The sequence below is a fragment of the Nanorana parkeri genome, unplaced genomic scaffold, assembly GCF_000935625.1.
Source record: "Nanorana parkeri isolate BGI_ZX_2015 unplaced genomic scaffold, ASM93562v1 scaffold856, whole genome shotgun sequence".
NCBI classification, from domain to species: domain Eukaryota; kingdom Metazoa; phylum Chordata; class Amphibia; order Anura; family Dicroglossidae; genus Nanorana; species Nanorana parkeri.
This window is the reverse complement of record NW_017307124.1, coordinates 596,335-608,627: the sequence shown is the minus strand read 5'-3', so window position 1 is coordinate 608,627 and position 12,293 is coordinate 596,335. Positions and strand designations below refer to the sequence as shown.

The 12,293-nt window shown below is 40.0% G+C and overlaps 1 long non-coding RNA gene across 1 annotated transcript in view; it reads left to right on the top strand.

Moving 5' to 3' along the window:
- Positions 1-11,003: 11,003 nt before the first annotated feature.
- LOC108794477 overlaps positions 11,004-12,293 on the top strand; it is a 127,306-nt gene continuing 126,016 nt past the window's right edge. Inside the window, exon 1 of the long non-coding RNA XR_001941711.1 lies at positions 11,004-11,129. This is a non-coding gene — a long non-coding RNA (uncharacterized LOC108794477). The remainder of the gene's footprint in view (positions 11,130-12,293) is intronic.

Below are 12,293 nucleotides of genomic sequence, written 5' to 3'. Positions count from 1 at the left end.
CCATCTCCAAGAAGTCATTACGGCAGCTCCGGTTGACACCATGGCTGGGGACGCTTCTGGAGTGGAGTGTAGAAGGGTTAGATCAGGTTTTTATTGCTCTGCCTGTCCCTCATTGGGAAGATTCACCCTCTCTACTGGTCCTGTTACCGTTGTCTCCAGTATAGAAAGTCCAACATTTCTGAGTTGTCAAAGGAACAAGAAGTGAGGGTAAATCTTCCAATGGGAACACCTGTTCTGGTGACATCTGTCTAAGAAGGGATATCCCCTCGCTTTGGAAAGATATCTTACTTTCTGCAGTGTGTCTGGGACAGAAAGTGAAGGGAAATCTCCCCCGGAGGGACACAGACAGCAAAAGGAATCCTGATGGGTGTCTTAAGTATTTTCTACTGTACCCAAAACTAAAAAAAAGAGTTTTGGCGTTACATGCACTTTAATGTTTTACAAAGAAATATGTTGCAATATTTAGCCATTGCTTGGAGGGAAGGGAAATGGTGGTAAATTCCATAATGGTTCACCAGCTAAAGCCTTTCTTCAGGCAAAAAAATAATTTTGTTTTCAATCCCAGTAATTAGTTAAAGAGGAAGGGAGTATAGTGGGCTAACTGGAGCCTGGAATTCAGCTTTAAAGGAGAACTCAGAGCAAATTACAAATTAACCCTTGCACTGCAATGGTTAAGCTGTCGTTTTGGCCTAGGTTCTAAATTAAAGGAAATATACTCACCCAATCCCTCCCGGATGCTATACCTGGCCTCACACCCTCTTCTTCCCCCGGGCTCCGTTTGTCTAAGCCCAGCTGACGTCCTCATGTATAATACAAGTCCCTTGACTTGCATTGGACGTGAGGATGCCAAGGGACACACCCCCAGCCAGAGTAGAGGGGGAGAGAGGTGAGTAGTCACTGCCACGGGGTGACCACACTGCCATTGTGTGACCATATCTTTTTTTATTTTAGACCCTAGAACAAAACAAGCATTTAACCCTTGAAGTGCGGGGGTAGCCCCACCACAAGGGTTAATTTGTAATGTGCCCAGAGTCCTTCTTTCGATTAAGAAAAGAGCACACTTACAGAGGACACATTTTCTTGCAATGATTATGCATAAGATGTCATGCACACATGTTTTATTAGTTGTGATTGGACCTTTGTTTTTGTCACTTGTGAGTGGTTAAGAATGGTTAGTACACATGTCCTGTAAGCAGCTGTATAAATATCACAAGTGATATGAAAATGTAAACCAATATAGAACAATGCTTAGTGCAATCAATCAATCAATCCACAATAATTGTACATATATTATGTGCAAAATATAATTGTACTGTGTATGCAAAAATGTATCATGCAAATGTAATCGTTATATCGTGCCACTGGTGCAAAAAGTTTCTCTTTGGCAAATATTTTTTGGCATCATTTGCACAATTCCTCAGTGAGACTCATGTGATCTGCTGCAGATGGGAGGTGCTGTATATTGCACCATCACCTGCAGCTGTTTGCAAGTAATTGCAGTCTGTGCATTTGTGGTTGTGGCAGCTGTCAGTGCATTATACAGTGCCTTCCACCCACGACGGATTGCATGAGTCTGATGGATGAATTTGTGAGACTCTGTGATCCGGCCCTGTTCACAGGTGTGAATGGGGTCTTATAAAGCACCACTAACTGACACAGTGCTATATAAACTATTAATTAACTATTAATTAAGCCTATCCCTTTTCAAACTAACCACTGAACTATCTCTTTCTCAAACAATTTATCCCCACACAGCCACCTCCTCATGTATCACTTCCCACTCCCTCTTACATTGTAAGCTCTCGCGGGCAGTGCCCTCCTTACTATTGTGTCTCGAATTGTATTGTAATCATAATGTTTTCCCTATGTTGTAAAGCGCTGCGCAAACTGTTGGTGCTATATAAATCCTGTATAATAATAATAATAATTCACATAAGTCCCTGCCCTTACAATCTAGTTCCCTAACATGCATACACATTAGGGCCAATAACTTTGGAGAATGGGAGGAAGCCAGAGTACTGAAGGAAACCCAATGCAGGTAAAGAGAGAACATGTAAACTCCCTGCAGATAGTCTCTTGGTCCAGATTTGAGCTGAGAGCTCCAGTACTGCAAGGCAGAAGTGCTAACTCACACAATTGTTTACAGTAAATGTTGTTACCTATTTAATCCATGGCACAATTGTTCTTGCGCTCTTCCTAGAATACTTTTTAAAGCTGCAAGGGTTGCAAACAAGATGCTTTGTTGTTATTGCGATTTGCAATAGATGTGACTGGGCTTCGGTGATTGCATTTTGCATGACTTCAAGCTCTGCACGACTGACATACCTGTCCCATAGGAGCACCATTAATGGCCAGTGATGTGCTCTTTTTGGTGAGGGGGGTGGTAATGGCATTGGTCAGAGTTTATCCCTTTAGGAAAAGGTCATAGGTCTGGAAAGCCGAGTTCATAGTAAAGAAGTAAAAACAGAATCAGAATGGTGCACATAAGTGTCTATGCTGCATAACATAGCAGAACTTTTACAAGCCAAAAATGGTGGACATATTATTTGAAAATAGTGGCAGGAGTGGGAGTAATCATGTAATGGGCAGTGCCAAAAAAAGCCGACCATTTCACCAGACATAGCTGCCATCGGTGTGGAGAGAGGGAGAAAGCCAGCTCTGGCCTCCAGGCATAATGGAAAACAGAAACAGTTTACTGCGCTGGATGTCTGTTTTTTGTGACTTTCCGTTTAGTGGTTTTCTGGATTGCACGCAGTACTTTGTAGTATTGTTCTTAGCCTTGTTAAACTTTCTAGGAAAAGTATTTAGAATATAGGAAGATGAAAACCGGCCATTGGGTGCTCCATGAATAAATGTTCAGTAATGTAGTAGTTTATGTTCTCTGCTTCACATCTATATATATCTGTATATCCTTTAACATCTGTGTTTATTTTTCTTTCAGAATTTCAGTAAATAGTATTTTGACTTTTGGTTGGAAAATCTGGAACATTGTTTAGATCATTAATAAATGCCATATTGTAGAAGAGTAACACATCCCGTTGCTGGACTGTAAGGAAATCCTAGGCATTCTCAAAAATTCCAAACCTTGGCCCGGAATATTCAGGTTGGTAAAAATCACAATTTATTTAACATCGGCTAGTTCCCATTTTGCTGAATCTTTAACAAAATTAAAACAGCCAGTTTAAGGCTCCCTACAGGCATGGAGGAACCACATTTTTAGTAGAGTGGGGAAGAGTTAGAACTTCTGAAAATAGTTTTTTTAGTTTGTGATGATTGCACCCATCCTCCCTATTCCTTATAAAGATGTCACAGGGACAGTAATTTATTGAAAATCTACCCATCGGGTCAGAGATAGAAATAACACTACCCCATGCTTTCAAAAAACAAAAATATAAAGATTAAAGGTCCACTGCATCCACATGGAGCAAACGTATGTTTCTATACATATACAGCTATACAGAATTATCATTGGTGGGACAGGCTGACCTATGCTGTGTGTATACAGCAGCCACATTTGCCCATAGAAGTGACTATGAGGTGTAGTTCCTGTGTTGGTGGGCTTTTGTTCACATCAGAACTGCTTCACTCCCCATATAAGTCTATTGGAATATAAAAGCAACATGAGGCAGGTCAACTGCATATCAAATCAACCTGTCAATGAGTATACAGGCAAATATGGCTGTCACCTTTGCTTGTAGAGTAGACAGATCACTTGGAGTTTACAGATTTACTACTAAACTCACAGAAGTCCTACGCACCTGAAGGGCCAAAATCTAACACTTACCAAAATGTAATTTCTCTTAATTGCCAACATATTCAACCTTGGCAGATCTACAGGTATATATGTGATGGGTGTTAAAGTGGATCCAGTCTGTGCACTTGTACCTAAAAGCCTGCAAATGCTGAAGACTGAGCTTCAACGTTCACAAGCACCCTGCAGTTTCCTGTCAGTGGGGTTAAATTTACTCCATTTTAAAGATGGAATAGTGTATCCCTTGTACTCCAAAGTCCTACTGTGCTTATAGAATTCTGCTTCCTTGGCTGGTTGCCTAATAACCAGTCACACCTACGGGGTGGATGCAGAGCATAAAAGTACATGAACCTTCAAATGAGGACCACTCCTTGACGCTGTGATGTGTTTTTTTTACACACAAACGTACCAAGCTATGTTTTTTCGGTATTTTGAAAAAATAATTAATTTTTATAGGACACAGCAACTTGTAGCTCATCTTTCAAAAAATCTGAGAATCACAATATTTGCAAGCTGTGATAAAATCTGGGTTGTACTGAGTTGTTTTTGAAAGATCATAACAATTGCCACTTTCTCATTACTCATGAAACCAGCATACATGATTGGTGTAGACCACCATATAACCCAGTTAAAGAAAACATGTCACCTTGATCTGCAATTAACCTCCCACCCCCCAGAACAGAGTAAATACCCTTTGGTCCCATAACTTTCAGTGCCTGTGTGCCTCTTACCCACAGATGTCTAGAGTAATATGTACATCAAGCATTTGCAAAATATTTAAAAAATGTTCAAACAAAAAACAAATTTCCATCTGTTTTATTGAAGTCTTTTAAGCCGATGTGAGCTCTGGTTTAGTGATGATATGGGAACTTTAAGAAAAGGCGCACTAGTGTACCCTACCTATCCTCAAACCCAAACTAACTTACACCCACTTTCCCCCCCAGCTGCTTTCCCATCTCAGAATAATAACCATGGCCTCCTCTGCTTTTTACATCCTATATACATGTACAGTGAGCCATTGGTTTGAAAGGAGCCAAACATGAGTGTTCACAAGCCATACTTGGAAGTACCAGTTTTCTTGTTGCAAATCAGTGCATCGGTGAGAAACTTTCCTAGGTAAGTCATGGCAACGGAGAGTGTCTGCTCTTCTGTAGAGCAGCATTCCCTTTTTCACTCAGGGCACCCTTTAAGTATGCAAAATCTCGAAGATAAGGGTCTGGAATGGATTTTAAAGGGGGGGGGGCATATGCAAAAACAGGAGAACGACACAAAACTGGTAAATATACATGTGCAACACGTATACACCTAAATATACATCTAATCCCTCCAAAATATATACTGTATTTTTACATTATTTTACATTTATGCCCAGATATAAGATATTTATTAAAACTACGCTTTACTAATTATTGCTTGTTGGTGGACTGCAGTAGGTTTCGATTAAAATATGTCTCTTTAAAGATCTCTGAGACATCAGCAAGGAAATCAACAAAATCCTGGTTCTATCCACCACTGTGATTTGTACAGGGTTTATTTGTATGGGCGCCTGATTGTATTATCACATCTATGCAGAAACCCTGCTATGTAATGTATCTGCACTACCCTGTCCTTACATGATCTCCTCAATGAGACACCCCTAAAAAGCTTAGCCACTGCTAAATTAAACCTCTCAATGTAGACAGAACCAACTGTGAGAGCCGTGCTTCATTATGAAACGTGCATTTTCTGCAGCTCATTGTTTGTCGAGTCCATTTAACCTATTCAGGGCAAGAACTTCAGTGTCAACAATGGCGAGCACCTGCTGAGTTAGAATCTGAATGATATACTGTAATTATGGATGGAAAATGCTACCAGGTGCTCGTAAGTATTTAAATGAAAACAACTTTTAATTGTGTTTTCCGTAATTACCCTCCTACATGTTTCAGAATTGCTCTACTGTGGGATTCCCATGATTTGCATTGGCCTTTCTCCCTTATCTCACTGCGGGCCCATTCATTCAACCCGGTGAAAAGAAAATGAACATAAATGGAGTTGTTTCCAACAGCAACCAATCATGTTTGATCATTTTTTTTTCATTTTAAGAAAAAAATCCCCCCCCCCCCCCCCCCTGCTGCAGCCAATATACATTCCGTACACGGCCTTGCAGTCCATGTATATATAGGATAATGCTCGCAAATGGCAAACGCACATTGGTCAGTGCAGTCACTTGACCATGCTGACCAATGAGAAGCACTTCTTGCCATATACACAGTGCTGTGCTGCAAGACAGTGTACTATGTACAGACTTTCATTTTTTTTTTACTTTTTTTTAACACTTAACGTTATTGCTATCACATAGGGGGCTAAAAAGCTAATTTGCAGTGACAAGTCCTTTTGATGGAGACATCGGGGGTCTCCATTCGAGCCCTAATGTCACCTAGGGACATCCAAAGAAGCTGCTTCACCAGCTTCTCTCCGGCTACAGAAGCCAGAGGAATGACAGCGGAAAGCAGAACTGATGTAATATACATCACTTCCAGATTCAGAGACCAGAGAGTAGTTGAGCGGGAGATTGTGTGCTGATTTCCCTTCGATCTCCGTTCCCAAAGCTGCCATGCCGGATAGCATTACACTCATCATACAAGCAATCTGGCGGCTCTAAAGCCATTGCCGGCTGTTTAAACTGCAGGCAGGTTCCCACTCATGCGCAGGGCTGCACACACATGGGGGAGCAGGTAAAGGACATTTTGAAACGCCCAACCACATTCCAGAAGCCACGGTGGTTAAAGAGGAGTTTTACCCACCCATTTAATGTTTCCCAAAACAGTTACTTTTAAGGCATGTCAACCTTCAAGGTTGCCATTGTGCTTGTTATAGTTCTCAACTGAACTTTCAAGCCATCAAATGGCTGGTGTCATAGCCGATCAAATGTGCAGCACCATTTCAACTGCAATACTAATAGGAGCCAAGATGGCACCTTCCTGTGATTGGCTGTAAGGGATAGGAGGTTGTACTTCTGCTTTTACTTGCAATCATGTGGCTGCTTTAGCTCAGTTCAAATCCAGTGCAGCAGTGGCTCGAGGTGTGTACGCCAGAGCTACTTATGTTACTTCCTCCTCAAGTCCCTCATAAAGCTAAGCATTGTCAGCCCTCCCTATAGGCTGACAACACCTGGGCCATGACGTGTCCCCTATTGTGGGGAGAGGGTGATGATGTTGCTGGAATTTCAACAGCAATCTAGTAGCTGTGTCTGCATTCTCCAAGAAATGACCCAGGGGGCTCAAAACTTATAGGATCGCGGGAGAAATATTGGAACAAAATGAGAAAAAAATGGTCTCACTTTAACATGTGCAGCATAAAGTACTATTTATTCATTACGATTTGAAGGTTTACATACACTTTGAGATAATTGGGATAATTGACATTTCCTCACGTACAGCTACGTTCTTGGTAAGTAATCCTCTAAAGGACACTAGAGGCGAGGTGAGCCTTCTTTAGCATGAAAGTCTTGTAGCATAACAATAAGGTTTGCTTAGCTTCATATCAAATGTGGCTGCTACAGCAAGAATCTTCGTGTCTGTACAGATATGGGATTTGATATATACACATCTGTGAATTGTGTTAATAGCGCCTTTGTAAAAAGAGGTTTTAGTTTTAAGTATACAGGTCCTTTAAAAAACAGCCTATAGGAATGTATGTGTTAAAGTGACACTAAACTCAGGAGTTACATCTTCAAAATGCATTCTAGTAACCTATTAACAAAAAAGTATCTTATTTGTGTATTTTTAAAGTAGCCACGACTCCAAGCTTGCTGCAATGATAGACTACAATCTCAATATTATTATTATTATTATTATACAGGATTTATATAGCGCCAACAGTTTGCACAGCGCTTTACAATATAAGGAAGACATTACAATTACAATACAATTCAAGACAAGATGGTAAGGAGGGCCCTGCCCCTGAGGGCTTACATTCTAAAAGGGAGGGGGAAGTGATACATGAGGAGGTAGCTGTGTGGGGATGAATTGTTTGAGAATGCGATGGTTGAGTGGTTAGGTTGTGGTGGGATAGGCTTCCCTGAAAAGATGAGTCTTTAGGGTTCGCCTAAAGGCAGTCAAGGTGGGAGATAGACAGACAGGTTGGGGTAAAGAGTTCCAGACAATGGGAGAGACTCTAGAGAAGTCCTGGAGGCGAGTATGGGAGGAGTTGACAAGGGAGCTGGAAAGCAGGAGGTCTTGGGAGGCGCGGAGGGGACGGTTAGGGTGATATTTTGAGACAAGGTTTGAGATATAGCCGGGGGCTGAGTTGTGGATGGCTTCATAAGTGATTGTTAATATTCTGAATTTTATCCTTTGCGCTATTGGAAGCCAGTGCAGGGATCGGCAGAGGGGGGTTGCAGACACGGAGCGCTTGGTTAGGTGGATGAGTCTAGCAGCTGCAATCATGAGAGACTGAAGGGGGATAGCTTGTGTAGAGGAAGGCCAATGAGGAGGGAGTTGCAATAGTCAAGACGGGAGATAACAAGGAAGTGGATGAGTCGTTTATCGGTTAATATAAACATAACTTAGTAAACTAAACATGAGATTGTAGTCCATCACAGGAGTAAGCTTGGAGCTACTTTACAACACACACAAGGACCATACGGAGCAAAAGAAGCCACCCTCCAGAAGGAAGGACAGTGTCAGCACCAATTCAGAGATGATTTCGGGATCTACAGCCGAGTGGTACACAAATAAGATCCATTTTTGTTAATAGTTAAGGTACTTGAATGTATTTTTAAGAATTACCTTTTGAGTTTAGTGTCACATTAAGCAACAAATGAGATATATATAATTATTCAACATGGTTGCCCCCAGAATGATTTCAGTATTACATTGTAAAATTAAGCTTTCGAGTCACCATGACAACTCAGGGATGGGAATTTCCAGAGGGAGGTCAGCAATGGCAGCCAACACACTTCACCCATCAAAGGTTTTCTTTAAATAGAAGGCTCCAAAACCTCTTTTTTTTTCTACAGCTGATTACTCAAAAACGGCAGCGTGGATGTAAAAAGTAAAAGACTTTTCTGCATTGTGTTACAGCACTGCAATCTAGCGTCGCATGTGACAAAATACGTTTAAGGAGCGAACATTAGCTGTTTTATTACCTGTAGTATAGTTTGAAAGGATTGTGCTGATTGTCGAATATAAAAGGCCTGCCAAAGCAACATGGAAATTGCACATTTTTTTATATGTATTATTCGCTATAAAGCAGAACCTGAGGTTGCCTTGTGCTGAAAGTTATATTATATACATACAAAACCGTCCATAAACTTACAGCTGGAGCTCCAAGAGCCAATAACCTTGTCTGTAATGTTCCAAATCTCTATAGGAAGACATTCATAGCACACATACAGACTGTCCTTTGTTCCTTGGTCTTCCCTGTAATCATGAATGTATTCTGTAATAATAAAAGCACAGCATCAAGCAGTGATGACAGTAAACTTGCTAAAACACTCTTAAAATGGTTGATTGGATATCATGACAGCATGGGTAAGTTGCCGAATGACAAATGATCCTTTCTTTTTTCTAAGTTCAGCATTCTTGCAGACTCCTAAATATTGGAAATGGATATCATTCCAAAAAAGAAAATCCAGGAAAAAAAAAAATTCCTGTTCCGAATAATGTATCCTCTTTCTTCCCTCCCCTTCTTGATGACATTCATTGTGCATGCGAGATGGTCAAGCTTTTGCTTATCCTCTCCCTTAAAATCTGCAGTCATAACAGCCATTTAGTTCATGAATATGTTAATCCTGGATGCAGACTGAAATTAGCTTGGAGGTTCCCACTATACAGCGCGAGTCCGTCGCCTTCAACTAATTTGAGGAAAAGTAGCGCTATCTCATCACTTTACTTCATGCATGGTGGGATTAACACAATAGGAAGCCAATTTTAAGGGTCTACAATATGTAGACCCCCCTCCCCTTTTTTATTAACATCTATGGCTAAGCATAGCTGAGAAGTTGTATTAATAAACATAATACGGTACATAAATTGTGTACTTAACTATTGAGAGACGGCAGAGCGGGACGCCATGCAAATCTCTGCAGATGCACCCAGCATGGCCCAGTTTTGTTTTTATCATTAAATGCACACGGATAGGCTAGCTGAAATAGTATAATAAGATTATAGCTGCACATCCCTTCTTTGCCAAATATTACATTGTTTATGTAGGGAATATTTACCGGCTGCAGATATAATTGACTGTACGCTCCTATACATATTTATGTTGTACGCTATCATGTACCACCCTTTGTTAGGGAGCCGCTTATGTGACGTACTTCTAGATGGCAATAAAGGCAGAGCAATTACGTCTTAGCAATTAGGCAGCCAGTGACTGTTTGTAACCCTGAGAATATTAAAGACGTATGCAGTTTGATAATGTACAAATGTCTCAGGCTTCTATCAGGACACAGTGGCCAGTGCACCTATTGTGTCACTGCTGCAGAATGCTCTATTGCGATTGGCCACTGTCTGCAGCACATAATACTGACTGGTTATAAAGGACTTGTCTAGAGGAAGCTTGCAGGTACTCGATTGTCTGCTAAACTTGATATGACTGTATGACCGCATTCCAATTTTATCAGGGGGGGGTCAGCCAGCTGAACTGTAGAGAGAGAAAGAGAGCAGAATTTCCTTATTTAATTTTTATTTCAGTAATTCCCGGCCTCATTCTGCATAGTTAAAGACTGTTCATTAAAGGCATAAAACTAATGACAGGCTATGAATTATATTCCGGCGCTGCGCTCTCAAATTCTGCAGAAATATTCGTAATGCCTTTCTGTGGCTTGGCGAGAAGCAATTTTTTAACGAGGTAAAGAATTAAGAATAAAAAAAAAATTATTTTATTTATTTTCAAGAAATAACCTGAAATTCGGGTAGAGCGGGTAAGCTGTAAACTATTTGAGAACAAAAAAAAAAATAAGCGACAAAAATAAAGAGCGCAAAAACGGGGCGGCGAATTGCTTCATTTGTCCGCTTCTTGCAATAGTCTTCAGTAAAGAATTGCTTTTATATTCATTTTCTTCAATACTTTTTTTCCCCTCATTTTTCTGTTATAGACAAATGTAAGATCACAGTCTGGGCTCGGTGCCAAAGGCTGGTATTTCACAGCAGCGACCGCCTCGCAGACAAGAGCTGTGGGAAACAGGAGGGAGACTCTCGCTTAGGGTACCACTACTATGGAGACACAGCTGGGCTAAACAAGATTTGCTACGAAGCAACCAGCGAGAGACGCAGGACGGGTCTTACTTGAGCACTGCCTGAGCAGGCAGTAACCAGAAGAGCTAGCAGCCAATCCGGCCATGCTGCACTGTTTGAAACCAGCTCCTCATCTCAGCCAATCAGTGACATTATTGGTGAGAAACTCATTTACATCATGCAGTAATGAACCTTGTTTAACATATATTGTTTTTTTTTTCCTTTCATTGTGAATAGGTCCCCCATTAATTATTCTGCCTGCATAATTTAAATTGCTTTGCAAAAAAAAAATGGCTCTGTTCCAGCGATCATGTGCTCTCTCACACTGTCACTGAGACAATTATTTTTATTTTAATGCAGCAAATTACATTTTAACACTTGCTGACTGTTTTTTTTACAACTCAGCAGCATTTTATTTATAATTTTAAATTATTTTCTCATATTTATTACGATTGCTTTTTGCAGTCAGAGCTTCTTTTTCTTTTTTAACATTCTATTGTGAACACTATTTGATAAATGTTAGGTTTAAAAAATATGGATTTTAAGCCCCCTGAAAGACATTCTTTGGCCTTTGTCACAGTCTGAGTCAAGTTAAACATGAATGTACTTTATTTGTTCCCATCAAGATGAAATTGTATTAACAATCAGCGGTAAGATCATTCATGAATAAATCATAAAAGCCCTTCCCCCTTTGACAAAGCTTTAATATTTTCTCTCCACATATAAAATCTTATAGTCATCACTTTCATATCATGAGACACTTATAAGTACGCATTAGGGAAGCAGCCTATGTATTCTTGTAAACAAAAACAAAACAGAATTGCATGTAGTCTAAATGGATATTATGCAGGCATTAATGTCGTTTCCCATAAACAAGATAAATAAAAAAGATGTAAATGGGCTTGGCGTGTATACGGTACATAATGATTCATTTTTCTTAAAAGACGTAAGGCATAAAATTCTCCATCCTCTCCACCCACCATTATCTGCACATGCACATTCCGTATCTAAAGGAAAAAATATTCTCTGTTTAATTCTGGAGGAAAAACAAAATCTTGCAAAAAATTGTATAGTCAGGCAAAAATCCTATCAACTTTTTTTTTTTCTTCCTTGTACGTCCTCAAGGCCTTTTAGCAAATCGCAATGAAGTGATGTCCAGTCTATTTAGTTAAAAAAAAAAAATAGAATAAATATTTTTGCATTTTTTTTAATTCAGTAGATTGAAATGAGTTGAAAAAAAATGTAAAAAAATCAAATAAAATGAAATTGCAAATCCCAGCGAAAGCTTTCAAAAGGTCTCTATCAGTGGTAAAAAAAAAAAA